Raw genomic sequence first — 11349 nt, forward strand, 5'->3', positions numbered from 1 at the left:
AAAATTCAGTGTGCTAACAACCCATAAAATTTCTCATTTCTCTCACCAAATATAATCGTTTTGTGATTTTTACACAGGGGCCTATAGCATAAAGAAGGTAAGACTATTCTGAATGGATTATAAAATAATTCTCTATGGTAACTAAAATCCATAGTGTTGTTTCCTTCTTCATATTAAGATTTCTTGTGAGTGAACACTCAGTAAAATAGATGCTTTAATACAAAGATGGTGTTTGGCTTTACATGAATACAAAGTTTGGTGGTTTTTTTCCAGGAAGCAAATGTGATAGGGGGAATAATGGCGCCAAAAATTGTTGTGTGCTCGTGATGTGGGCCAGAGCTGTGGGCTAGATGTGTAGGTCTCCTTGTGTGTTTCCATTTCCTTTTTCAAAGTTTGTACATCTACTTATTCTATTTTTATTACCAGTAAGGAAATGTCAGTAAGCTAGTGTTTGGCAAAGGTGAGTGCATATCCTTCGCAACATAGTTTGGCTCTAAATGATATTCTTATTAGATCTCCAGTGCACTGGGCCATGGGATAGGGCTGCTGAAAAAGCACAGAGGAAGTGGTCAGTAGTCTTAAGCAGTCGATGATTGTATCAAGCAGGATTTTTTTTCCAGGTGCTGGTGTCAAAAAGCCGAATTCAAGTTAGTGTGAGGAAATGAGACGTCTGTTGGTTCTTATAACCCAAATGCATTAAGTATAGGCGTGGAGCTGGCCTTAGGAACAATGGAAACCATGGAGCCCATTGCTTTTGAGACTCTCTGCCTCTCCGGATTTTTTTTACTGAAGCAGATAGGTTTTCTCCATAAGTGATAAGAAACTTTTCTCCATAGGTGATAAGGACTTACATTCCTTCAGCTCTATAATCTGAGTAGAAAGTAGTTCCTTCTCTTCCAGTTCTAAATTTTCTGGGGCTAGAAGTTTCCTGAGCCAGTTATTCATACCTCTGGTATTCCTGGGTTTGAATGGAAAGGGAACAAATAGCAACATCTGTTAGGACAACTAACATCAGTGCATAAAGTCAGCCACCCCCAATCAATAGATTGATTATGGAATACGCTCTCTCCTTCTACAGCTTTAAGTCTTATACCCAACCACCTGTGCATCTGCAGAATCAACTCAGTCTACAAATCTAGCCAGCTTCACTGAGAATTGGAGACTGACCTCAGATAGTCCTGGGCTGGCAGAGATGAGAGAGTGGGATGTATTTCAGTCAGACTTGTTTCTAGAAAGTAGATCTTATGGACCCCAACTTTGCATGGCCGCGAGAAGAAGAAAAAGAGACCATTGTGTTTCTTAGAGATCCATAAAACAGGCAACACAATGAGGTGGAGGAGTCTGTTACTTGTGTGCTGTAGAGCACAGGGAACTCTCCCCAGTATTCTGCGATAATCTATACGGGAAAAGAATCTGAAAAAGAATGGATAACTGAATCACTTTGCTGTATACGTGAAACTAACACGGCATCGTAAATCAACTATATTGCAATAAAATTTTAACTTTAAAAGCTGAAAACTTTTTTATATTCATATATATGATTTCTCAGAGATACAGTTAATTCAGAATAAAAACATGCCATGCATATTTGTAGTAATACTGGCATACATTTCAAAGAGCTTACATGTTTATCACTTTAATCAAATCATGTAACTGTAGGCTCAGAAGCAAACTTAGCCAACATCTAGTGCAATTTCATGCTTCTCTTTTTCCCAAATATGTGATCTGAGGTCATGAGAAACTCCACAACTTTATTAGTTATCACACAGCTAATTTATCAGATCCTCCCATAAGTCTACTGAGATAAGTAGGGAATTTTATTTATCTTCATTTTTGAAGCAATGTATCTGATTTAAAATATTTGGGAGGTTTTTAGAGACACGTTTCAATTTTGGATGAAGACACAGAGATCGTGAGGTGAACTGGCTTGAATGTAGGGTTATGGACAGACTTGGAAAGGAAACTGGGGTTCTCTGATTCTGGTGTTCTTTCCACTCTACCTAGCTACAATTAATCCTTCCTGCCACCTTAGGCTCCCAAATTAAGGTCTAAACTGTGTACCCTGCAGTTTAGTTTTATATCACAAGTCTCAGGGTTGATAGAGTTTGACAGGAGAAACAAATGACTGGCTTTGTCTAGCTTGGCACTGGGAGAGTAAGATTCCTCTGCTGTTGAGAAATGACTTTCAGTTTTTAACCATAGACAGATTTGGAGTGCAGTAGCTTGATTGGAAGAATATGGGGCATGGAGGTGAAGGACAATTGGATGCCCTGAGATAGTTTTTGGCTCTGTCCTCTTTGATACTGATACCTACAGGGAGGGAGCAGAGAAAAACCAACTACAGCAGCAGCAATGGTCACTAGGTCACAATTTCTCCATGAAGAGGACAGTTGGGTAGAAGCTAACTCTGGCATAATACATTTGTTTCTTTCTGCTCTCTTACGTATAGAACATGTTGGAAAGAAGAGTTGATAGGCCGGAATGGAGAAGAGAAAAACATTTTGCTGAGGTATGTGGATTATTCAAATGCTGATAGTGACTTGTCTACATTCTGCATAGTACTTATTGGGTACTAAGAATGTATTGTCAGATGTCAGATGCTACACATCATAGCCGAAACCATAGCAACTGGGAAGTGAGATCATGGGGGAAAAGAGGGAATGGAAGTATGTGGACGATGGTAGCGGCTACCATCCTCCATTTACTCTCACTTTGATGCATAGGGAGAGGTCTTGAAGAACCATGATCCTAATGACCTAGCTGGTGGAAGAAACCCACAGAATTGCAGCTTCTCCGTATTGGCACAGCCATGGCATACGGGAAGCCTGTTATACTACCTCTGAGGACGCTGAGGTGGATGGTGTGTTGATGTGGATAAGGGTGATGAAATGATTTTTAGTCTCACTTATCAGCAGAAATTTAATATGACCAAAAAAATCATTTTAGAAATATATGGGAAGAAGAATCCTATCCATTGTCCTATCTCTCTTAGCATATTGTGAACTTGACTGGCTTGGGAAGAGAAGGTAGTTTAATTTTTGGGCCGTCTAGATCCACCCTTCCATTCACAGACAGTCTTACTCTTTGCTGACCTTTCCAACTGCACTTTTTGTTTCTTGAGCCACATCCATTCCTTCCTGTGTGAGGCCTCTTCAGATGGATGGTCTATACTTGTAGGTAAGACTAGACCAAGGAATGAATGTTATAAAGACTGGAACATAGAAAGGGGAAACTAGTAAACAGAATGAACTGCTTAGTGATAATAGCACAATGGTCTAGCCCTAGAGGAAGTAGATAGAGGCTTACTAATTGTATTTGTTCAGGGCATTTCCAAATTATTGAGTTTTTGTGTGTTTTTTCCAAATGCAAGTAGAGACAAAACCTTTCCACCTGTAAGGTCACAAGTTTTCTTCCTTACTGTTATCAGTTTCCCACTTCTGTCTTTGACCCATCTGTCTTCCAAAAGCATGTTTAAGTCTATGAGGGAGGAATTAAGGAATATTAATGCTAAGAATAAATAAATATTATATATTATAATATAATATAAAATTATAATTAATACTATAAATATTATGCTAAGAAACATTATTTATTATAAATAAGAGTAAATATTATGCTAAGAAACATTATTTATTATAACTCTCCTTTATGTACCACTGTACTCTGAACACACCATGAGCTTTAAAAAGGGACCAGTTAGTGAACAATTACTTTTAAATAAAATAATAAAATGAAACTGCATTTTTCCATATTTAGATATATTTTCACATATTCATATTCATATTTATATGTACGATCGTACAGCTATTACTCTAAATCTGGATGGCAATACCTTTGTGCTTACTTTTCAAAATCTTTGTCTTTGTGTGTAGAAGCTGTGCTGCTGAAACAAATATATTCTCACAGGCTCTATAACCCATTAAAACCCTGCATAACCATTAAAAACCAAATGCGTGCTGCTGTCGCCTGGAGGCATCATCAGATTGTTTAAATTAAACTTTTTTTTAGTACTTGGGGAAGAAAACACAAATCTACATCAGATGGGTCTTTGTGGCGTTTTAATGAAGAGCTTTTAAAATATGAAAATAATTCTAGCAAAATATCTTGAATATTGATGTGCTAAACAATATACAGGGATCTTCAAAGGATCTTGAGTTCTTTGCTGTGCTTACCAGCCAAAGAACATGTACCTAACGTATTAAAGACTTACGGATTATGCCGTGAGATATGGTTTGACTCATATTTTAGTTGGATCCATGCCATAGTACAGTGCTTTTAATTGTCTTTTATCCCGAATGCTTCTCAGTTGCAAATAACTCTGCCACACCTGGATTCAAATACTTCCAGACCTGACCCAATCCAACTCCCTAAGAGACCTCCCAGGCTCAAAAATGTCTCTTTTACTGGCTGCCTGCAATTTCCATTATTAAACTCATTCCTTTAGGATAAACTGCCTTCTTTTAAAATGTGAGCATACTATCTGGATAGGGTAACTAATGAACATATTAAATTTATTATCAATATGGAATTATATTGTGCTGTGGGCAGCCCCTGCTCACCCCCTTCCCCATTTCACATGGCCCTTCCTAAGAAACTACTCTGCTTCTTGTCTTGCTGCCTCATTGGAATGATAGTTTCCACCCAAAGTGCAGGAGATGTGCAAACAAAGGCGAAGGAACACCCTTCACCCAGTTCCTTTTGGGAGACCTGGCCCTACAAAGCCAAAGCGAAAGGATCAAAACTGACTGTTGACAGAAGGAAGGAGAGAGCAAAAGGGAAATTTTAGACCAGCTTAGGGAAGGCAAGCCCAAAGTGGATACTATAGAATGAAACCCCAAACAGCTGTGTGGGCAGCATGGCAATGCCAATAGCTGAAACAAGAGCCTCCCATGGATGGGACAAGGAGCGTGGAAGCCAAAGACAGACAGGCCGGACCCGTCTCCTAGTTTTCAACTTTCCTTCAGTAGACCCAAGAGAGAACAGAACCAGGTGGAGGAAAGAGATAGGGGAATCTCAAATATTTATGGGTGTGATAAGCCTTGGAGAGTTTAAAGCAGATGGGAGAGACAGGTGAGGCTGGACTGAGGGGAAGGGAATGTGGCAAAAGGTGGGGGGTCTTAATGGTTTTTTAAGGAAGCAGTGATGTCCACGGTGCAGGTGTGGAGTCAAATAAGACACTCAGTTCTGGTGGCTAAGTGCATATTTTCTTTTTACATGGCTGGGTTAAATTACTTCCCCTAGGTCATCCAATTAATCACTTGGAGAGCAAGGAAGAGAATTGAGCTCTCAAGGCTCTCATTTCACAGCTGGAGCAGGCAAACCTGACTTCTCTTTCCACAAACACCCTTTTCATTAAAACAAACAAACAAACAAAAAAAAACTTTTGCAAATCAATGAAGTTTTGAGCTCTTTTACAAAGAATTTACGATACCCCCTTACTCCTTACATGATTAACTTGAGGTAGTGTTAGCACAGAGAAGCTCTATAAATTGCTTTCTTCTCTTTCATTGAAGAATTTTAAATATCTATCACAATTACTTTGATTTCCCCCCATTCCCCCCACCCAGATTTCAAACTGTTATTCTGAAGAGCTGATAAAAAATTTGAGTTGCAGATCTGAGAAAACAGTGTGTGTGGAGCTTAACTGCTGCATGACTGATTGTGTGATCTATTGCTCTTTTCACTAATAACCACAAAGCAGGTAGAGGCATGGCAGACTAATTTGGTTTATATGTCCAGCTGTAAGGCTAGACACTGCATCATTCTTTTCAGAAACCAGTGACTTTAGGCATGTGGAACTTGTAGTCATGACAACAATAAACCAGCTTGGAGTCTGAGTTTCAGCTCAGAAACTGCCTTGTCTCCATTACTTCCTGCTCTTGACCTGACTTTTCTTACTCTCTGGGGCTGGGGGCTGGGGATTTATGAAAGATCTATTGAACAGAGCTCCTGTCTAAGTTTAATGCTTAAAATGTCTGGGTTGAAAGTTTTGCTTGCACAGATGGCTAAAGGCTGCAAGAAGGATAGATCAATCATTATTATAGCTAATGACACGGTTATAAGAGTGTACACAAAGGTGAGCTGATTTGGAAAATGGGAAAAGGCAATGTGAAAAGAGTGACTTGGAAGCGTTTCTTTGAATAACATAAACATGGTACAAATAAAATGTACTTTTAAACACCGCAGGGTATTAATTACTATAGTTCTGAGAGAACCTATCCAAAAGGTACAATGGAGAGTAATCAGAAAAAAAATTAGTACACAATGCTGAGTGCATGTTTTTGTGTGTATGTGTGTAGTTTTTAAAATCTGAAGTAATAATTAGCAGATGCTCATGGCAAAATCTCCAAGTGATTATTTTTGTGTCCCATGTGTTTAAGGGATTTAAGAGTGACTATAGGAGTACCCTGGTGGCTCAGTGGGTTAAAGATCTGGCATTGTCACTGCTGCGTCTATGATGTGGGTTCAATCCCTGGCCCGGGAACTGCCACATACCATGAGGGCAGCCAGAAAACTTAGTGACTACAGTGACAAAAGTGTTTGACAGCACTGGGTTCCATGGCCTCCATGAGGCACCAGCTACAATGTTGGAAAGTTATCTGACACTGCACAGTCTCTGGGTATTTGGTGGTGAAGACAAATGCTAGGATTTGCGCTGTTAATAGCTGAGAGATGAAATGAGATCATGGAGGGGATGAGCACAGCTCAGTGCCTGGGGCAGAGTGAACACAGTGATGGGTAATTGTCAGTGTTGATGCTTTTGGTGTCATTGCTAGCAGGGTTTGTCCAGAAGATGAAATCTGTCCTTCATATAATTAAAATGGTTCAACTCTTCACTGTTACAAAGACACTATCATAGAGATGGAATGACTCTTTTCTTTCTGGAGAGATGTTTTCTGGCTTTACTCTTTTCTCCGTATAATCTAGATTTGAAGGAGGTAGTGGATTAATGGCAGGAGAAGGCAGGAAGGGCAGGGTGTGAATTGCAGCCTAAAGGAATGATGTGTCTGGAGACTTTTGCATCTTTTTATTGCACAGGATGTACCCCCTGCCCCGGAAGTGAAAATTTTCACTGTCATTTCTGTTTCCTGTTCCATTAGTCCATTGACATAGTACTATATAATTGTGTTTTTTTCAAGTTCCTGTTTTCTAGCAACTTGCTACAACAAGCCAATAGGCAAAGAAATGACACAGATCAAATCCTAGAGAGCAGTCAAATGCTTCCATTCTTTTCTAGAAATTGAATGATTTGCTTTCCTCAGAGATCAGCTTCATGATTTCATGATGATGCGGTTAAGCTTCTGAGTGAACAAGATGCTGCCCAGAGGCCACATTATTCTCCATGACTTTGTAGAGTGTGAATCACCATGTAGAAATCTGATAAAGTAATTCAGTTATTATAATTTGAGAAATCATGAGCCACAAACCGATTATTTGGTTCTTCTTAGTGTAAGAGTTTAATGATCTTGCAAATAATTAAATTTTTTCTTAGCATTGTCCCAACTGGCAGTTATAGTTTATATCAGCGTAAGATTATTTTCTGAGATGTATGATTAGGTCACATTCTTATCTTACATATTTATGAGATGTATGATTAGGTCACATTCTTATCTTACATATTTATGAGAGAAACAGGTTTTTGTATGTTCCTCATGAGCATGAAAGAGTTAATAAAACTCCAGAGAAAGATAAACATATTACTTTTTTCTAGTAACATTAATTCTTATGCATTTTAAATTGATTAAAACAAAGGGCTGATTAATATGAGAAAAAGTTAAACACTAGCAAGTAAGTAAGCAAGTAAGTATATTGGAAATATAAAATAAACGTATATTATAAAACCACTGTATTACAGAAAGGATATGATTGAGCGAATAACTTTTATGGACATCACAGGCGTTATTGAAAATGTAATTACATGCTTATGCAGGACCATTAAAATAGCATTTACTATAAAAATACTATTTTTTCATCCAAAGTGGGCTTATGGTGATAGTTTTTCACCATCTTTTAATTAGATTAAGTGAACGTATAGCCAAGGTATGGAGGATTTTTGTGTTCTTTCACAAGATCTCATAATTTCATAAATATTGGTCCTAAGGTTTCCAAGCTTTGAAGGGGATTTTGCAAAGTACAAACCTCTTTTTTCTTTCTTTCTTTTTTTTTTTTTTTTTTTTTTACAAGTTAGAATGTTTAGTCTATGCAAAAGATAAATCTTTTGAAAATTCAGTCTGTAACATGCCCAGAGGAAACAATTGCCTTTTAGAAGTTCCCTCCTGGAATATGTCTGTCTCTTCAATATTGGTATATTTTTGTTATTGCTCACAAATGTTGCTGATGAAGGTGTTTCAAGTAAAGGAGGAATTGAAATAACGGGAAAAATAAAGCTATTTTTTAATATGTAACAGAAGGCAGATTCATCAGACATGGATTAATGTTTATGATGTGCTTAACAGCAGAGAGCTCCAATTTTTCCGGTGGACATATAGGAATATTAATGACAAAAGGCCAGATTCTTCCCCTTTGAATTCCCTGTGGATCTTTCTCAAGCGCCAGTGCAGACGTGGAATCCAGGAGTACAAATACAGACTTAGTCAAAGCAAACCTCCATTCCAAAGGAGCTTGGTATATATATTTCATGTCTAATATAATAGTTAAATTAGTTAAATTTAACATATATTAAAGATCCAAGTTTTTTAATAATACGTACAGTGAGTCTATTGAATCATAGATGCTTCATTGAAGTTCAGCTCAGGAGCCAATTTTCCTAACTTAGGCTGGAACTAAAAACACATAATCTAGCTTGCAACAAAATTTTGGCAAAAGTGAAGAGGCTAATTGCAAAGATTCATCATCATTCATTGCCAAGAATTGATATACAATAGCTGGGCTGATTTATTTGTAGTTTATAATGCTAAGTAATGAGTGAATAATAAAAGGTAAATGACCCCAGACTCCCCTCTTACACTGAGAATGGATAAGCAATGAGACCCTACTGTACAGCACAGGGAACTATATCCAATCTCTTGGGATAGACCATGATGGAAGACAATATGAGAAAAAGAATGTATGTATATATGTATATATGACTGGGTCACTTTGTTGTATAGCAGAAATTGACACAGCAGTATAAATCAACTCTAACACTTTTTTTTTAAAAAAGGTAAATGACCATTGAAAGATACCATATGATAATGAGGAGGAGGCTCTGAAAACTTTCAAATGATTTTGTTTTTGTCATTTGTCTAGTGTCATCACTGTTCAATGTGAAACAGAGTGTTTTTTTTTTCTTTCTTTTCCTTCTCACTGACCTTATCTTTTACATATTCTGATTATTCTTGAACCAGTAGCTTAAGGATAGATGCAAAAGTGATGAGAGTTTGATTGAGCTTTGGCTTTTATTATCGGATACCCACAAGGAAATAAAGCTTTGATCTACTTCCTTGGAAAGTTAATCCCAGTGATTATGTAGAGATGTGTGCAGTGGTAGCTACAGGGATATACATCTTTAATCTCTTGGTGTTGAATACTTAATCCAGTTCGGATTCTTGGCAAGGAGATTTAAAGAAAGAACAAAATAATTACACTTTTCATGGGCTTTGTTTTCTGAAATGAATATTTGGTAGCTCTGCTTGCTCTTTTGCAGTTTAACAAGGATGCTTAGGAAAGTATATTTAGGTTTACTTAGAGTGATAGAAAAATCAATGACTTTTGTGGTCCTCCGTAAGTAAATTTAAACTATGTCTATTAAGTATGGGGCAGTTTGCATGGGGTTGTTGTTACTCATCTTGTTTGTCTGAGTAGAGTGAAAGCTGAATAGAGAATACTCTACTTCCAGTGGGATTTTTTAAAAATTATTCTGCAATGAGATCATCTTTTCTAATAAAGAAAAACTTCTGGAGTTCTCATCAAAAACAAATAGCTCAACAGAAACAAATCTGAAAAAAGTATCCATGAGGACACAGGTTTGCTCCCTGGCCTCGCTCAGTGGGTTAAGGATCCAGCATTGCTGAGAGCTGTGAGATGTGGTGTAGGTTGCAGACGTGGCTTGGATCCTGCATGGCTGTGGCTGTGGTGTAGGCCAGCAGCTATAGCTCTGATTTGACCCCTAGCCTGGGAACCTCCATATGCCATGGGTGCAGCCTAAAAAGACAAAAAAAGCAAACAAATTTCATATGCTTGTGTAGGCAATAAAATGGCCACTAAATTTGAATGTCAGGCATCTTCATTAGAAGATATCTTTAAGCCAAACACATTTATTCTAAAATTGCTACTCCATTTTACTGAGAAAATATAAATCGAGTTAAAATATGTTCAAGCCAATTTTATTAATCCATTTAAGATAAAATATATCATCTTTTGATTTATGTCATGCATTATAATTTATAAAGCACATGTCAAAAAGGAAAATAGGGAATAATCAAAATTTCGTCACCCTTACATAAGCATTTAGCACTTGTGATGTTTTAATGTAATAAATATTCAAATTTTTTTCCAACTAACATTATTTATGAAGTTTTTCCACATTTTTTCTTACTATGCATAAATATGATCTTATATCTGTATAAAATGCCATCAAGTGTATTACTCTAACTTTCTCAACTATTCCTCCAGTTTTCTTCCTCTGTTATGAATAATACTGGAACTTATTTGTTTTGAAATGTGAAGTCTTGGCAAAAGAAATAACATTATTTTGTTACCAACCCTAAATCGTCATTCTTGATTGAAAGAAGTTATAAGTAGACCTTACAAATTAATTCTGTTATCAGAACAAAGATAAGTTTTGTATATTTTCCACTCATTTCCAATCTAATGATTCATAGTTTTTAAAAAAAATTGATATGTGAAACAAATATTTAAATAATGAGATTTTTCTTTAAGAGTAATTTTTGGTTACTGATATATTAGCAGTTTTGATAGTAATTCAAATTCAGCCATCTACATTAATTCATTACAAATAGAGGTAGCCTTTTCTCTTCCTCTTTTCCTTATACTTAAGGAAGTATAAGGCTCTTGTTTCTTCTGTGATGGAAGGCCCCAAGTTTTGTGACCATTTTTATTATCTGGTAAAGTTGCATGTTCCAAATGAGGTAAAATTTAATCTACAGAATTTGTCTTAAAAATGTACGGAATAGCACGAAGCAATAGTTGAATATACATTTCTGTGTCATTTGAAGCAAGACATATTTGATTTTACATTGTATCAAATGTGCTTTGTAGGAATTCCTGAAACATTCCCTTAAAAATATGCCATAGATTAAATGGATCCAAACAAAATTTCATAGAATTCCTGAAGGTTTTTAGCAGGGGTATGTATGATTTAAGAAAATACTTGAAATTGTGTTTTCA

General features: G+C 36.8%; 1 long non-coding RNA gene across 1 annotated transcript in view; it reads left to right on the forward strand.

Annotated features, from left to right (window-relative positions):
- The window catches only part of LOC106510313, a 135474-nt gene extending 126391 nt beyond the window's left edge, over positions 1-9083 (forward strand). The window contains exon 4 of the long non-coding RNA XR_002343991.1: positions 2450-9083. This is a non-coding gene — a long non-coding RNA (uncharacterized LOC106510313). The remainder of the gene's footprint in view (positions 1-2449) is intronic.

This window comes from Sus scrofa, chromosome 5, assembly GCF_000003025.6.
Source record: "Sus scrofa isolate TJ Tabasco breed Duroc chromosome 5, Sscrofa11.1, whole genome shotgun sequence".
NCBI lineage: Eukaryota > Metazoa > Chordata > Mammalia > Artiodactyla > Suidae > Sus > Sus scrofa.